Genomic DNA, 18,152 nt, shown 5'->3' with positions numbered 1-18,152 from the left:
CCGGGGCCGGCTTGTGCTGTTTCTGAGGCCTGGAGTCAAGACAGCGAAGCAGCTGTGGAGGCTTCCGGGCCACGGCTTGGGTGCGTGCCTTCCCTGTCCTGGCTTGTTTGGCTTGGAGTGTGCGGTGGCAGGTGGGGGGCGGGAAGGCTGTGGTCGCTCATCAGGATGGAAGGAGCATTGGGTTTCCTGGGAACGCGGCCACGCCATTCCTCGGGAATACAATTTGAGCAATGATCTAATCCCCATTACCAAGTGAGGAGTCATTAGCAGGTTCTTTCTTACTGAAGTTGGTGCACCGGGGGGAGCTGTGCAGCCTGGCATTCTGCTCATTCCTAGGTACTTTCTCATGCTCCAAAATGCCAACAGGTGGCACCCTTGGCTTAAATCACTCCCTTTCTGCCGTGCATGTCTGGTTGAGAAACTGAGCATGGAGACAAGGGGGCTTCCAAGATACTTGGGTTACCTTCTGCAGTGTGGATGGGTTGATCTAGTAGTTGGGAAAATGTTAAGTGTGGACTCTGTTAACTTAACTATCATTAAGATTAATGTTTTTGTCCATTGACCATGGAGAAAGTAGCCAAGTGGGGCAGATACGCTTTTGAGAAGCAAGCAGGTCTCTCTCTGGCCTGCTCCTTCTTTTTGTTTCTACTTTCATGTGGGACATGTAAAGTACAGTGGTGATTAAAAGTTTGTGAACAAATTAGTCAAAAACATTATATTTGTTCATTTATTTGTTCATTATTGTTCATTTAGTCCCCCATTGGGGGGAGATGGGCGGGGATAAGTTTGATAAATAAATAAGTAAATATTTATATAAAATGGTCCGAAGCTACATATTTGTGTCTGGCAAAAGTATGTGCATCCCTAGGATTATCAGTTGATTGGAAGGGGAAATTAGAGTCAGGTGTTTCAGTCAGTGGGATGATAATCAGGTGTGAGTGTGGGAGGTCCTGCCTTATTGAAAGAACACAATTCTGGGTATTCACTATCATAGTCTGATCTTCACAACGCAGATATGTGGAAGTGTATCCTGGCTGGAGCAAAGGAGATTTCTGAGGACCTCTGGAAAACAGTTGTTGATGCTCACCAGGCTGGAAAAGGTTACAAAACTCTTTTCAAAGAGTTTGAACTCTACCAGTCCACTGTCAGGCAGATCATGTACAAATGGAGGCAATTCAATACTGTTGTTATCGTCCCCAGAAGTGGTTGACCAACCAAGATCACACCAAGAGCAAAGCATGTAATACCCTGGAAGCTCTCAAAGGAACTAAAGGCCTCTCTTGCATTGGCAAATGTCAGTGTTCATGAGACCACCATCAGGAGAATACTGAACAATGGTGTGCATGGCAGCGTTGCAAGGAGTACACAGCAGTGTTGCAAGGAGTAAACCACTACTCTCCAAAAGGAACATTGCTGCCAATCTATAGTTTGTGAAAGACCACATGGATAAGCCAGAAGACTATTGGAAGAATGTTCTGTGGACGGATGAGACCAAAATAGAACTTCTTGGCTTGAATGAAGAGCGTTGTTTGGCAAAAGGCAAACACTGCATTCCAGCATAAGAACCTTATCCCATCTGTGAAATATAGCGGGGGCAGTATCATGGTTTGGGCCTGCATTGCTGCCCCTGGACCAGGATGGCTTACCATCATTGATAGAACTATGAATTCTGAACTGTGAATTTTGTACCAGCAAATTCTACAGGAAAATGGCAGGGAATCTATCAGTGAACTGAAGCTCAAGAAAAAGTAGGTCATGCAACAAGACAACAACCCATAACACACAAGTTGTATGACCAAAGAATAGTTAAAGCAGAAGAAAGTTAATGTTTTGAAATGTTGTGGAAGGACCTGAAGTGGGCAGTTCGTGAGAGGAAGCCCACCAACATCCCTGAGTTGAAGCTGTTCTTGTACAGAGGAATGGGCTAAAATTCCTCCAAGCTGATGGGCAGGACTGATTGACAGTTATCGGAAATGTTTAGTTGCAGTTACAGTGGTACCTCTACTTACGAACGCCCCTACTTACGAAATTTTCGAGATACGATCAGCTCCGGCCCCAAAAATTTACCTCTACTTATGAACTCGCCTCGACTTACGAACCGGATCCGCGGCCATTTTCCGCCCGTTCCACGTGGTCCGCGGCCATTTTTCCACCCGTGCCACGTGGTCCACGGCCATTTTCCGCCCGTGCCACGTGGTCCGCGGCCATTCCCCCGTGCCACGTGGTCCGCGGCCATTTTCCGCCCGTTCCACGTGGTCCGCGGCCATTCCCCCCGTGCCACGTGGTCCATGGCCATTTTTCCGTCCCTGACACGTGGTCCGCGGCCATTTTTCCGCCCTGCCGCATGGTCAGCCGCCGTTTTTCCTCCCCTGATGCGTGGTCCGCGGACGCCGGAACGGATTAACGGTAATTACATTGAACCTTATGGGAAAATTTACTTCGACTTGAGACCAACTTGACTTGCGATCAGAGTCACGGAACGGATTAAGTTCGTAAGTAGAGGTACCACTGTATTGCTGGCAAAAGGCGGGACGCCAGTTACTGAAAGCAAATGTTCGTATACTTTTTCTACACGCAAATATGTAGCTTTGGATCATTTTCCTCAATAAATCAGTACACAAGTATAATGTTTTTGACTTCATTTGTTTAATTGGGTTCTTTTTATCTGGTTTTAGGGACATGTGTTGAGAACACATCATGTTTTAGGTCATATTTATACAGAAATATTGAAAATTCAAAAGTGATGTAAGCATCACTCCCCAGTTCCTCATTGTTGTACAAGCAACACAAACTCACACAGCATTTCAAATTTCAGCTACAGGTAACAGCCAGGTTTTCATGTCATATCAATATGTGATGTGTTTTGCTTGGTCTGGCTTAGCATGTAGTGTAAACCTAATCAGCTGTGGCTTGTGAATGTGGTTTATGCCTTCATTACAGGATACCCAGCCCTTGTGTCTCATTCAAGGAGCCATGGCTTAGGATGAGTACAGATGGAAGATGTGAGTAGGATGTTAAGTGTCTCCAGCACTCTGGGTCTGTGCAGTTGGGAGGAAAGGAACTGAAGAAGGCCTACTTCCTCAGATGAGGAAGTCATTGCTGTCCCCCTCACCTTGGAATTAGTATTCACGGAGCATGGATGCCAGGAGCTGTCATGCCAGAACGTGGGGACTTGTTTGGCTTTTCCTTGCTAGTAAAATGTAGGCATTCTTTTCCTCTTCTCTGTCACTGCTTTGCACTAACCAGTTGTCACCAGGGTTGGGGGATGCCCAGCAAGGTTGAGAGATGTTAATTCCTCTTGGTGCTTCTGTGCCCTTGCATTGCTGGTGTGGCAGTGAGAAGAAGTCACTCCCAATTAGTGTGGCTGTTAGATGGACATGGTGGAAACTGTGGTCTAGGAGCAGGGGCAGATTGGGAAAATCTTGCCTTCTCTGTTTTCCAGTTTGTAAAGTTTAACCTGTGTTCAGCCTTTGCTGGAGAAGAGGATAAAAGTACAGCTTGACCAGGTCACCAGAGTGGCAAACTGGATTTCCGTGCACGTTAATGTTCCATCAGAATGGTTTTTGAGGCTAAACCTTGGGAAATCAATTCTCTGGTTAGGTTCTGGGATCCAAGAAGGCCAGTTTCACATACGACCTGCCTTGTACTGTATAGCTTCTCTCCCTGCCCTTATCCCTGCTTTGCTTGCGGGCATCAGTCCTCATTGTGGCATACACGTTTGTGAATGTGCGCACTCAGTTTCTTGGGTTATGAGGTGTTAGGCATGTGAAAATGCACACCACTTGGTGTCCTCCCATGCCTTAGGATTATAGCTCTCAGCATTCCCAGCCAATACAGAGATTCTTGTGAAGACACTAGGTAGTATCCTTTTCAGAAGGAGTAGCTTTAGGATTGCTTTAGTTTTTTTTTTTCTTTAATAACCTCTTGTTTGGGACTCTGCTCTACATTTGGGTGACAGTTCTGTAGGCTAAAGGCTGGAGGTCTGTCTCCTTTCATCCAATCATTCTCCAGATTGGCCTGTTCAAGCAGATTGGCCTGTTCAAGCAGAATAAATGTCCAGCGCCACAGAATGATTGGCTTGGAGAGGCTGGAAAGTCATAATAGCCAGGGCTCACCTCAGTACAAACTAGAATTGTCCACAGATCTGGATCCCTATTGTTATGGATCATCAGCTAAGAGCAGCAGTGAAACAAGGATGGGTGGTGAAGTGGTGCAGTCCGGAATGGGTCAACTGAGAGGAGTTACAGGGACCAGGAACTGTGCAAATCTCTAGGACTCCTGCCCACTCTAGCCAGTGGTAGCTCTGCCAGTGCCTGCTTGGGGTATCCTTAGCCTCTAAGATCCAGATTTTTCCCCGGTAGAGAAATGGAAATCACTGGGCATTCCCATGTCTTGATTTTGGTGAAGCCTGGAGTTGAGGAAGGGCTTCTTCCTGAACCTGGTTCCATGCACCTTCTGCAGTTGGAATGGTGGCCAGTCTGTGGTCCAGCACTGACATCAACCTTAGGCTACACCTGTTTGTCCTGCCTGATTTTGTCTTTTCCACCCTTCTCCACTGACCCAAAGTAAACAAATCTAAGGCAATCTTGGAGAGAGCGGTGAAGATTATCAATTAGCTTCCTGTGTAAAAGTGAAGAGAGAGGCAGCTGATGGAACTTTGCATGCCATGGTGGACTCTGAGGGTAACACCATCTGTTTCCATCTTGCCCTGCAAACTTTTCATTTCAGTGTAACAGAACAAAAATGCAAGGCCTGTGTGTGTGTGTGTGCGCGTGCGCATGTGTAGACAGGCCTGGGGGTGAAGGGTGGAGGGAAGAAGGAGGTCTAAGGAAGAAACCTTAGCTGCTGGTCTATTCTGGTGCTTGGGAACTATCTTTATGCCTCCCTTAATCAGGGAAGAGCGCTCCTCTTCTCAGATCGCCAGCAGAGGCATCCCAGCCACGCTGGGCACGTCTTCCTTGCTCCAGCCAGCTCCTGGGGAGTGTCTTATTAGGACAGAGATGCCATTCCAATTTTAAAGTTTGCCCTGAATGGTTGGCACCCACAAATTAGGTTGCTAGCTCCTTGCGATTCCTCTCAGTTAGACTCCCAGGATGGTTGTCCTCCACCACAGCTTGGAAGTGGTGGAGATTGAGAACCAGAGACTGAGATCTCATCTGCGTATCTGTTGACTGAGCTACTGTTCCTGGGTTGCATTTCTGTGAACAAGGTGGATCTTGTGGGTATATACGCTAAACAGGAACCTTTAAAAAATCTAATTGCTGGAATAGTTGAGGTTGGATTAATATAGTAACATGGACTTAAATGACTCTTTACCTTTTTTAGAGAAATGGAAGAAATGTCTCTATTTTGGTTGAGAGAAAGCCACCTAGAGTCATACACTCTGGATTATCCATATTTCATTTGACCAACTCTTGTTGATAGAAATAAGGTCAGGATTGTGACCTTATTTAATAAAAGTAATTTCCCACCCCAGCTGACATGCTGGTCTGAAGAGCTGCTCTGGAAGAGCTCTGCAGGTTTTAGCAGATTGAGTCCGAAAAGAGGCAGGGATAAGATATTATGTCCTGCACTTTCTACCTGTTTTTCCTTGTTTTTTTTTTCATAGTTCTGGAAAAAAAGATAAGAAAAACCTATTCTTTCCCCCCTTTTGCATCTCTGCAAGAGACCTGTCTCAAAGTTCTTCAGGTTAAAGCATGAGCTTCAAAATAGAGCCTCAAGAGGAGCATAGAGTCCAGATTGTGGGAAGGGATGACCCTGCCCTCCTCTGCCTTGGTCAGGCCTCACTTGAACTGTTGCGTTCAGTTCTGCCCACTTGAGTTTAAAAAGAACATTGATAAACTGGAGCAAGTCCAGAGAAGGGCTACCAAGATAGTGAAAGGACTAGAAACAAAGTCCTACAAGGAACAGTTAAAAGTCCTAGGTATGTTTAGCTTGCAGAAGAGAAGGTTGAGAGGGGACATGTTAGCTGTCTTCAGATGTCTGAAGGGCTGTCACATTGTGCTCCAGAGGGTAAGACTAATGGGACGAAACTTTAAGGATGTTGATACAGATTAGACATGAGGAAGAACTTCTTGACAGGAAGAGCTGTCAATCCGTGGCATGGAATGGTTTGTTTCTCTCTCATTGGAGGTTTTCAAACAGAGGCTGCATGGTCATCTGTTGGGGATGGTGTCGTGAATCCTGCAGTTTGCAGGGGGCTGGACTTGATGACCTTTTAGGTCCCTTCCAACTCTATGATTCAGTGAATAGTAACTGCCTGGATATTGTTCAGGGAGAGAAGTCCAATGGAGTTGATTTGACTCTGCCTTGATAAAATGGCTGCTGAGATGATAATTGAGGGAAAAGGTTGAGGAGTTTGTCTTTCAGTATACTTCAGACATTCTGGAGATCTAAAGGGCAAAAGGATCTTAAGACCTTGGGCAGTTTTAAGCTCACAGCACATCACCCAAGAAGTGCTTGGAAGTGAAGGAAGAAAGTATTATGTCATCTCAAGTTGGAATTGTATTTGGATTTAGTCCAGAGTGCTTTTCCCCTTCCCCCTAAAACCACTTTGGATTACTCCAGGAAAACTGTTTCCCTCCGAAGCTCACACAGTCAATCTGCCGATGCAGGTAGGACGTCCCTGTCGGCGGATGCTCTGGTCGCTCCTGGTGGCTTGCATGGGTTGCAGCCTGGGCGGAAGGGAGCCGAGAGGTTCCTTTCCATGCTAGGGAGTGCCGAGGAGAAACGGGCTGCGGAAACAGCGGAGGACCATTAGCTACAGTTGGATAAGGAACTAACATGCCAGGGTGCCTCTGATTAACTGTGGCCCCTCTCATCTATCGCTCAGCACAGTCTTCTCAAGTTATGAATGCTGGCTTTTCCGCCAGCTGTCTGAAGATGTAAAGCTCCCTTGTGTCTCTTTTAAAATAGAGACATATCACTCATCTTCAGTGTTGCTATTGTAGTTTAATGTGCCATTTGGTTCCACTCTGAAGTTGTGTTAGTTTGAAAAGAAAAGGAAAAAAGCAGCAATCTCCAGCTCTGTGGGCCTCCTCAACCCCCTTTCCTATACTTTTGTATCTTTTACAGTTGGAAGCCCAGAAGACGAGTTCTCAAAAACCAGTCTCTGAATTTAGTGAACTGACTGCTTGCAAGGGCAAGGGGTGCCATTGGCTGGAGCAGATAGGGGAGGTAGTAAATGGATATAATTCTTGCTGCATAAACAGAGGGATTGTAAGGATTTGGAACTGGCTGCGGAGGAAAGGTCCTGCTGAGCCGTAGAGAGAGGAAAGCGAGACAGAGGAGGCAGCAGGTCAGCTGGGCTTCGGATCAGAAGGTGTGTCCAGCACCTATCACAGCCTGGTCAGCCAGTCTTGACAAGAAGCTGGAGGATCCTGAGGATAAGCCAACATTTAGGACATGAAACTGAGGAGCTGCTCGGTAAAATAGGGTCTAATTGATTCAACTGCTAGTTGGATTCATGACTGACTAAGCACACTCAACAGGTACCCCTAATGGCTCCACATCAGGTTGGAGAGTAGTACTGAGTTGTGTGCCATACCACTCTGTCTTGGACCCTGTGCTGTTCAATATTTTTATTAATTACCCACATGAAGCAGTGGCAGTTGATCTTAAACTAGGAGGAGCAACTACTGTAACAGTTTAGAAGAGAGAGCAGATTCAGAAAGATCTAGGTAGGCTTGAACAGTGGTTTGAAATGAACAGGATGAAACTTAGAGAGAAATGAAAGACCCAAGTATAGGATGGAGAGACCCGGCATGGCACTAGTACATGTGCAAAGGACTTGGGGTTTCCAATAGATCACAAAGTGAACATGAGCCAACAATGGGATGGAACTTCTAAAAGCTATTTAGGGATGTATTAAGAGGAACATAGTCCAGAGTGTGAGAATAATTGTCCCATCCCGCTCTGTCTTGGTCAGGTCCCACTTGGAATATTGTGTCTGGTTCTGGACACTGCAGTTCAGAAAGGAGGTTGACAAATTGGAGTGAGTTCGGAGGAGGGCCGCCAAGAGCGTGAAGGGCCTGGAAACCAAGTCCTGTGAGGATCAGTGAAAGGACCTGGGTATGTTAGGCAGCAGAAGAGAAGTGGGAGAGATATGTTGGCAGTCTTCAGATTTCTGAAGGGCTGTCATAGAGACGAGGGAGTGGACTTGTTCTGTGCTCACCTTGGAGGGCAGGACCAGAAACAAGGGGCTGAAGTTATGGGGCAGTAGATTCAGGTTGAGGGTTAGGAGGAACTTCCAGAAGGTAAGAACCAGTGGAATAGATCACCTCATAAAGCTGCATGTTTCCCTTCACTGGAGGTCTTCACTAGTCCCTTCCAACTTTATTCAGTGGGGATTGAGGAAGGTCGTTTGAAAGACTTGTTTGCCCATTTCTCCTTCGTTCATAGAGGAATAAAAGGTGGGACATTGATCTGTGGCTTATTTTTGCAAATCGCCAAGAACTTTGTCAATACAAAAATATCAAAATGAAATGAGGCTTTCAGTGATTGTGTTTATTCATTACTCTTCCCCCATAACAAAAATGTTTGGTTTGGCCATTGTATTAGTAAACAACCATTGTTGATGAAATATCTTATTTTGCTCCCCTCTGTTGGTGAGCCAAAATAATTCTGGCTGTTATCTAAATCATGTCACCTTTTCTGAAACTCTGTCCTGTGAGCATCTTGACAGAGGGCAAAGAGAGGTTTCCTTATTTATTTAAACAAAAAAAAAGTTTTCTTAATTGTTTTCAGTTGAAAGTATGTGATGATGGTGAAATCTGAAAGCAGAATAATCTTTAATTTGATTGGCGTGACAATTTCTCTGCTTGCTTCTTGGTTATCTGCTGGTTCAAGTGCTGGATCTTTCCTTCTGCTGAAAAGACATGTTTTCTTGAGTAAACCCAAGGTAAGGTTAAACCCTATAAATCTGAAAGGTTAAAACCTTTTTACTACTTGCTCTCTGGGCTAATATCTCTGAAAGTGGTGGTTTTGAGGCTTAACCAGTTTTTTTGTCTGGGTTCTCAGTTCATAAACCTGTTCTGATGGTGGAAGTAACAGGAAGGTGAAGGAAACATCTTGGTAAGTTGTTGCTCAATAGATGGAGATTCCGGAAGAGCTGGTGTTTTGATTAAACATGTTCTACCTTTCTGCAGTTTTGTCTTCTGGGTGGATTTCTGAGGAATGGTGGGAGGCACCCATGAGCAGTTGTGCTCCCTCCTTTGAGAGGGTCAGGAACAGTTGCTCCACGAAACGTAGTAATGGAGCAAATACCAACTGTTAAACCTTTCTTGTGATTTTTGGCAGACTTTAGCTGAGGATCTCTTTATTTTCCTGTTGCAGGCATAGTTTTAGAGATATGCCTCTTTCCTGTCGTGTGAATTCAGCTCGGCTAGGGTGTTTATTGTTTTAGCCACGCCTGCCACTCTGCCAGTGGCCCCCAGGGGTTCCTAGAGGGTGATTCCTTCTGGGCAATTTACGCTGGAGTGCAGAGCAGACAGGCTGAGCAGAGGAAATGAGTCCAGGTACTTGGGCCCTTTGCCCTTCTCATTTTTACTTTCCCCCTTTGCCAGGAGGGGTGACAACCATGCCCAGACCTCCCCGTGGTGTGGGCACTTTTTCACAGGTAGTTGAAAGGTTGGCTGGAGCTGCCTCCCTGAAAATGGCCTGCAGGGGGCATTCTGGTTATGTGCTTTGGCCATGGCGCTTTCTTGAAAAGTTGTCAGGCTTTTTAAAAAAGGTCTCTGTGTTTTGAACTGCAGAGAAGCCACTTTGTCAGAAAGTGGTACCGATTAACTTCACTGCAGGCTAGTCTATATAGTCCAAAGCAAAATATGGAGAAACCAGTAGCTTCCCCACAGTTGGTGGTGCTGCACTGCTGTGGAAAAAAATCTTCAGGTATAAATTTTGCAGATCTCAGCCATTCCTGTACTGAGTTTTTGGTGGGGTTTAGGTTCATGTCCATTTATTTTATATTTAATTTATTTAAACAATTTTTGTGGCACCCTGATCAGCAAGGGTTCCAAGCTAGTAAGATTTTTTAAAAATCCAAACTGAACTTCTTCTAAAGAAGAAAAGGCAGGTGTTTCCTTTCGGGATGAATGGCTCTTTCTGTTTGTCCATCTGCCTTACCTGGGGGAGGGGTGGGGCACCCCTGGAGGGCAGCCAGCCTTGGAAGTTGATCTAGGAGCTACTTGAGGACCCTGAAAGCATTCCTACAAGCTTGAAACCTATGTGAAAGGTATGAGGCAGGTCATCTGTGCATCTGCCGTGAAACAAATAGTCTTTGCTTTGTATTATTATTGGCAATTACCCTGATTTGTTAAAAAAGAAAAATAAAACTGGAATGCTCATTCCAGGTCGGTGAAGAAAGGGAGTTGGCCTTTTGTAGGCTGAGGGCCACCCTTGGCTGACCCGTCAGGGGCTGTTGGCCAAGAAGTCGATAGAGCTGAATTGGATTAAATTAAAACAATTAATAAGATGACTTTGCATCTATTTAATAAATTCTGCATTGGATTCTAACTCTTAATGGAGAGTGACAGTACTGAGACAGATGAAAGAGTTGTGTGACTCTAGAGGCGGCGTTGAGGCCCAAACCAGCAAAACTCAGAAAATTCTCTAGTATGAGAACATATTGGGGAAAAAGGAATGCGGACTTGCATGGCTTCCATAAGGGCATTTTTGTGTGTAGGTGCAGAAGGTAACTTAAGTGAGCCAGGCCACAGACCGTGCAGTTGTGTTTCTTCCTTGCTTCACATGCTAGTGCAAATACCAGTTTTACTTAACTGTCCTTGGGTTTGTGCTTGGTCTCACCTGGCAGAAATGAACTTGCCTTGAGTAATGGGAGGGGGGCACTTCTTTTCTGCCAGGGCTTATCAGACACCATCTGTCAACCCAAGCCACAAAAACGGGCGGTGGGGGGGCGGTTGTCATGTTCTTCTCTTGGCTCAGGGAGATCCAGAATGTTTCGTTGATACTTCAGAGTGTTTTCCTCAGGCCAAGTCCCCCCACTGGTGTTGGACTACAAACCCCACTGCCCCAGCCAGTTCATCCAGTAGGCATGCTGCTTGGTATGATGGGAATTGTAGTCCAACCCATCCAAAACATATCAGCTTGAGCTCAGATGTAGATGTCAGAGTGGCCCTTGATGTTTTGACTTCTCCTTCAAGACTCCTGGTGGAGTGCTGCTCTTCTCCAGAAGCAGTCTGAATTGCTTTTCTGAGCTCTTCTTGTTCTCCTTGCCCTCTGCTCTGCTGGCTCAGCGCGCAGAGATCTTGTTCCTCTGACAGTTGCTTCAGACTTCTTGTTTTTAAAATTTTTTTTATTTATTTATCAAATTTGTCACCGCCCATCTAATTGAATGACTCTGGGTGGTTTACAAAACAATTAAAATCAATTAAAATTACAAAGTTACAATAATAAATAGAAAATAAAAAGATCCAAAATAATTGGCAATCACTCAGGGAGCGTCATCAAGGCGCTAGTCACCCCCAGGTTTGGGTAAAGTTGTTATCCCCCCATGCAAGCTGGCAGAGCCAGGTCTTTAATTCTTTCTGGACGGCCGGTAGAGTAGGGGCCTGCCATACCTCTGGGGGGAGAATGTTCTGAAGGGTGGGAGCAACGGCAGAGAAGGCTCTCCTTCTGGGCCCTGCCAGTCAACATTCTCTCGCTGACAGGACCCACAACATGCCCTCTTGGCCGGACTGGGTGGAACGGGTTGATGTGACGGGGGTGAGACGGTCCCTCAGGTAACCTGGTCCTATGCCATGTAGGGCTTTAAAGGTGATAACCAACACTTTGAATTGGACCCGGAAGCAGACTGGGACCCAATGCAGCTCGTGTGGTAGACGTGTTATATGTGCTGTTCTTGGGGCACTCAAAATTATCCGCATGGCTGCATTTTGGACCAGTTGTAGCTTCCAGATAATCTTCAAAGGTAGCCCCGTGTAGAGCGCATTGCAATAGTCTAGCTGAGAGATGACCAGGGCATGAATGACTGACCGGAGAGCCTCCCAATCCAGGAAGAGGTGTAACTGGCGTACCACATGAAAGTGAACAAATGCTCTCCTGGCTACAACTGCTACCTGCTCGAGCAGGAGTCGTGAGTCCAGGAGGACCCCCAGATTATGCACCGGGTCCATCCAGGGTGTTGCTGTTGTTATTGTCTCCTGTGTGCTAAATTTAAGGGGTACCTCAGTGTGGCAGTAAGGCACATGGGCTCTGGATGTGCTGCACATTGCTAGTCCATACGGGGTTGAGCTGAGCCCCATGACGGCAGAGGGCTCCCTCTGGAAGTCTATTTCTGTGGAGCAGGAGGGCGACCTGAGAATGACTGTGGAGCAGGTGGCAAGTATGTGTGGGTGCTGGGTCAGCTGAGGGTCCTCAAGCTCCCAGAAGCCCTGGGAGGTTGCAACAGCCCGGATGGGGCTCCCCCTCCTTTTGTGGGGGGCCAGCACCTACACTGCATTCCCACCCCGCCTGTGATCAAGTCCTCCTGTGCCCCCTTTGTGAGGGGAGCCTGAACGTCCCATTGGCAGTTGAGCTCAGCGCAGCTGTTGGTATAGTAAATAATGCAGTGTGGGTGTGTAGCCAAGCTGGTAACTAAGACACTCGCTGGTTCACTCCATTGTGAAGTAATGAAGTGGAAATGAACTGCCTGCCTCCGGAGGGGAAGAGGGAGGGGAGGCGATCCTCTCTGGCAGCCGTTCTCTGCCGCCGCCGAGATTGATGGGATGTGCTGACGTTGGGCACCAAACATGACTGTCTCACTTTGGAGAGCAGTTAATCTGAGGATTCAGTAATCTGTCATCCTCTGGAGTTCCCCAAGAAGTGGAGGGAGCCTCACCAGAAAGGGAAATTGGTGGGGTGGCTGTGGAAGAAAGGACACACACACATACCCCTCCCACGGCTGGGGAGAAGTAATATACGACTGTTGCCTCCTAGTGCACGAGGAGCTGGCTGATAAGAGCACAAAGTGGTTTTAAAAAAGAAAGAGTAATCTCCATAATGGGTAGCCCCGGTGAAAAGAACCTTTGGCCGTCTTCATCTGCTGCTAGAAGATGCAATTGCCATGAGCATAGATGGGTCTGAAGTTGGAACTACCCAATCTGTGGAGGATGGCAATCTCGGTGGATGCCAGATGAACCCTAGGTCTGGTGCTGGAAGGCTGCTTCTGGGTTAACATTTGAGCAGAAGGTGGTGGAGAGACTCTACTGATGATCAAGCATAGAGACCTGGAAGTGGGTTGGCTCAGCTGAGATAGATAAGAGAGGTTCCCTCTTTCCTCCTGCCTCTTTCCCAGTTCAGCACCAGCCAGAGTTGGTGGTGGCAACATCTGAACTGGAAAGCCAGTGCAAAGTAAACTTTCAGATTCTGATTCTGAAAGGGAAGGGCCAACCCTCCTCCGCTGTTTCGCACCAAGGTGTGGGAAGCCACACGCAAGAGGTGATTTCTGCAAATCATTCACAGACATCAAGGCAAGAATTAGAAGGAGCCTCAGCTGAGGCAGAGTTTGCCCACTTCTTGATTATGGAGCAGAAGTTCTGAAAGACTGCCCTAGCCTCTGAAGAATAGATGAGATTTCGATTCCTTTGGGGGCAAAGGAACGAAGGAGGAGGATAGCATGAAGTTGTTTTGCAAGGAGCATGGAAATAAAGGTACTTTCTTCCCTGTGATAACATGACTATGGACTGTTACTGGCTGGAAAGGCAGCTGTGGTTTTATCCTGTCCACCCATGAATAGGAGGCCTCTTGGCACACAGGAGTTTCTCAGAGGAGGCTCCATGGTCCGACTGCTGGGTGAGGCGCAAGATGCACTGTGAAAGTCTTCTTTTCTCTCTATTTTTTATCATCTTACAGCTTTTCAAAAATGCTCATGCATAGGTGTCATAAATGAAAATAAATGCCACTTGGTGGAATTAAGGAATATAAGATTTTAGGCACTGCAAAAGAACTTGCAAGAAAATAGTCTTACCTACATGTTGGAAAGGCCTGCTGGGGAGAAGGGAACGCAGCCCTGCTACCACCCTAGCTTTCTCTGGACAGAATGTGCTCCTATGGAGGGACACTAACGTCCTACCATTTCACTCCTCTGGAAGGTATGGATGCCTGAGAATGTTACTAGATCTGTTATTTGAACTGCTTGGAAATGCAATGCTGGCAGATCTCCCAAATGCAGAATTATCTGGCAAGGTACTACAAGCAAGACTAATTTTGGAAGCCATGCGGCAGAGCTGAAAGTTATTGTTGTTGTTGATCATCCTCCCCTCCTCTTTCTCCTCCTCTTCTTCTTTTGGAGCCACATCCGAGTAAATCATAGGACAATAAGCAGAATTGCCTTTGACAGGGAAAAAAAAATCTCTTTGGCCTGCATTACATCAGAGGAAGATCCCTTGGGCAGCCAAGAACTATTTTAACAATCTTTCAGTTGGTTTTGAGGGATACAAGTAAGAAGTGTTGGCTGCAGAATCCTCCATTTCAATCTGCCTTCTGCTATGATTTTGATAAATGGCCTTAAGCAAAATTGCACTCTGGATTGATTGTTTATTTAGCCATAGTATTGGCTAAACCATGGTTGGCAAAGTTCAAACACGAGGATAAGCCATAAACGACTGGGCAACTGTGATTCTCCAATATTCTTTTGTGGCTTCCCCAGCACTCCTACCAAATTTGGTGGCATAATGGCTGAATTACAGTGGTGCCATTTTTAATGTTTTCCCCCCTAATTTTTAAAATTGAGATTGAAAATATTACAATTTCTGCTGGATCGCCAGGACCAGGTATTAAGTTGTGATAGCTATGTGAATGGGCTTCTGAGTTAGCACTTCACTGGAAACATGTCTGACCCCTTAAAAACTTGACTTTTTCCTTAGGCCTTGGGTTGGAGTGGGTGGCAGGTCTTGTGTTTCAGTGGTTCTTCTTCCAGATGTTTGGGTTTTAATTGTATTTTAGGGTTGCTTTTATTGTAGATAGCCCAGGGTCCTTGTAGAGCTGGGCAGCTTTATCAATCTGATAAAGTTAAATGAAAAAATACCTTCAGCTGTTCCAGGGACCCAGAACCTGCCCTAACCTTTTGCTCTGTTTCAAGCCAAGGGGCTGGTTTTGGGAAGCCTCAGTGACAAAGGATGTTCAACTTTCAACTGCTTTTTTGAAATAGCCACATGAAAGATATTGAAATGGTGCTAGGGTTTTTGTCAGTGGTACACATTTCTGTTGTTTAATATAGCGTGTGGTGTGCAAATTATCCGCCAATAGATTAGAAATAGCTCCCTTGATTGTTATAAATTTCCATGTGGCTAAATATTGATATTCTGCTTGTGTTTTATTGATATGCATTCTCTTGGGCTGCCATATTGTTCCGCTTTTTATGAATATGAAAAATCAAAGGTGCTTTATTATTTTAAATAGACCCCGGTTCAGTTTTATTGTTTTATGTCCAAAATCAGCTGTGTTAGTCAATGGGAAAAGGCTTGGTTGAACTTATGCTGTCAGCCCCCAGTTCTCAGGATCTGGTTAGACTAAACTAATACGTAGAGCAAACAGGTAATGGAAAGGACAATGGTTTTAATAAGACGCAGAGAAGATCTTTGGGGGAAAGCAGCAGAGCCTTAGAATCTGCATGTATATTTTTCCTGTGAAAGACATGGTTGCAAAGTTGCTTAATAAAAGAAAGGGGTAGAAGTGACTATCTCAGGTATGTCTGTATGTGTATTTGTGCTACCTACACAAGGGAGAACCTGTTTTCCTTCACAGCTGCTCCTCTCACTGATTGTGAATCCCCCCTTCCCAATTTCTTTTCTCCCCCTGAAAAGGTGTAAATTCACTGGTGGAAAACTCTGTAGACCAGTGCTTTTCAACCTTGTCAACTTTAAGATGTGTGGACTTCAACTCCCAGGATTTCCCAGGCTGGCTGGGGAATCCTGGGAGTTGAAGTCCACACATCTTAAAGTTGACAAGGTTGAGGAACACTGCTGTAGACCCAAATGACTGCTCACTTTCCAGCTTTAAGACTGATGGGAGGAAGTGAAAATGCCACTCAGGTCCTGCCAAGGAGGATGAGACAAGAACCCTTAGGGGAGTAACTCCAGTTGGGTGTATGAGAAATGGCCAGTCGTGTTCACCACGTTAATTTTGTTCTTGCTTTCCATCCCTTAAAAATGGTGAAATCAAATTAAGATGATCCAGTTTCCAAATGCTTCTATTTGTAGTCTGCCTAATTCTGACAAATGACGCTGTCCTGAGAGAGAGAGAGAGAGAGAGAGAGAGAGATTTTGGGAAAAGAACAGAAAGTTCTAACAAGGAAACTGACTTGGTTCCTGCTGGAGGGCTACCCTGCTGCCCAGGGTCTCTATTTGTTGGAGCCCCCCCCCCCACTTTCTCTTTCAGTGCTGCCTTTGGGAAGGGAGTGCAAACCTCAGGAGGCCAAACACAATCGGTGCTGTTCTTCCCAAACGTTTCCGTAGCTCCTCTGGCAGTACGTTCCAGCTTACTCTTGCTGAAGTTCTCTTGTGTGGCTTCCTCCGGCATTGCCTGTCGGGGGAATACAGTGGAGCAAGTGGGTTCACAAAGAGCATGTCTCTTGGGGATTTAAAATGCCCCAATTCTCTTCTTCAAGGGAAAATGGTCTTGAGGGAATTCTTGTACAACATGGGGGGGGGGGGGGGAGAGAATCGGAGCAGTAGACGCTTGAAGAAGAAGAGGCCCCTTTCTCCTCCCAGCACATTTTAAAGGCTTGTCCTATTGAATTTGTTAGAAGAATTCAATTTCAACCTCTTCCTGGCCTGCATCTCCAGGAGAACTGCTATGAGATATTACCACAGCCTGAAAACTATAAGGCTCAGATGTACAGAAATTTGTAAGGAAGCAAAAAATACTGTTATTCAGAATTGATTGTGTATTATAAAGGCATGTTGACCCCAGTGACGGTACAGATAGACTTTCTCCAAGGTGATTGGTCCTCAACCTGATGCATTCATTGCTGTTTATAATCCATCCACCGTGCTGCTTGTTGTCCTCTTCTTCTCTTCCTTCCATTTTTCCCAGCATTGTGGATTTCTCAAGGAAGCTGGATCTTCCATAATGTGTCTGAAATACTGCTCATTTGGCTCCCCAGCAAGAGCTCTGGGTTGATTTATTCTATGATCCATCTGTTATTCAGAACACACTGGCACAGTTGAAATAAGTTAAAAAAAAAGTTTAAAATTCTATTTTTTTTTTTTACTTATTACAGTAAATTACTGCCATCATCTGTTAAAATACTGTATAAATATACAGTGTCTGGATAGAAATTCCATTCAAAAACCAGTTGTTCAGAAACATAAGATGTCACAATGTGTTTCCTGCAGTCATGAGAAACAGAGGGTTACTGCATTCACCATATGTTTGGGAAGGCAACTGAGCCCACCTGGCCTCTTCATGCGTGAGGTCAGGGCCAGGTCCCTGAATGATGCAGGCCCTGGTGCGCCCTTGAAAAGTCTCTAGAATCTCCCACTGAAGATGAGAAAAAAGAATTCGGAAAAAGGACTGTCAGATTTTTTTCATTAAGTTCAAAGCAGATGGATGTTTCTCAAGTATCCTGAGGCAGCAGTAACAAATCAAAGCGTTTAGATTAGAATAAATTCTTCAACCAGCCTTGCCAATGTGCCAACAATTCACTCTACCCATCTCTTCCTATTTGCCTGAGGTTGCTATTTTCTTGAAGTGTACATTAATAGAATATACCATTAAGAATCTGGTGCTCACAATTTACCAGCCTAACCTAACAATCCTACCCAGGTTCAAGTTTCTGCAAAGTGGGAGAAAAATCCCTGTCTGGTAGCTCCTCTCTAATAACACAACCTAAGAATATTTCAGATTTCTTTAAATGGATTGCAGTGTGTGGGTTCCTTGCCACAGCATAAAATACTTTCAAAATGATGGAAAGAGTTCATTTCCAATGCAAAACGACTGCTTTGAATTCAAAGCCTTCACGGCTATTTACAGGACGGTCCTTCTCCACTGGTTTCTGCCTGTCCAGTAATATTGGGCAGGGCTGGCATGCACTGGGCCATATGGGACCCTGTTGCCACTCCTGCTCTCTGACACAACCTACTGTTGTTAGTATTATTAGTTGCTGTTTATTATTATTACTGATTTATTCATTCATTTATTTATTTATAAACCTA

General features: G+C 45.5%; 1 protein-coding gene across 2 annotated transcripts in view; it reads left to right on the top strand.

Annotated features, from left to right (window-relative positions):
* Positions 1-18,152, top strand: part of ZC3H3 (zinc finger CCCH-type containing 3) — a 210,494-nt gene that overhangs the window by 22,970 nt on the left and 169,372 nt on the right. The gene's annotated exons all lie outside the window — the stretch shown is intronic.

Source organism: Python bivittatus, unplaced genomic scaffold (genome assembly GCF_059951505.1).
Source record: "Python bivittatus isolate LINGU-HERP-01145 unplaced genomic scaffold, Pbiv_v1 ctg000590_np1212, whole genome shotgun sequence".
NCBI lineage: Eukaryota > Metazoa > Chordata > Lepidosauria > Squamata > Pythonidae > Python > Python bivittatus.
The sequence above is the reverse complement of the archived record's forward strand: the minus strand, read 5'-3'. Positions and strand labels throughout refer to the sequence as shown.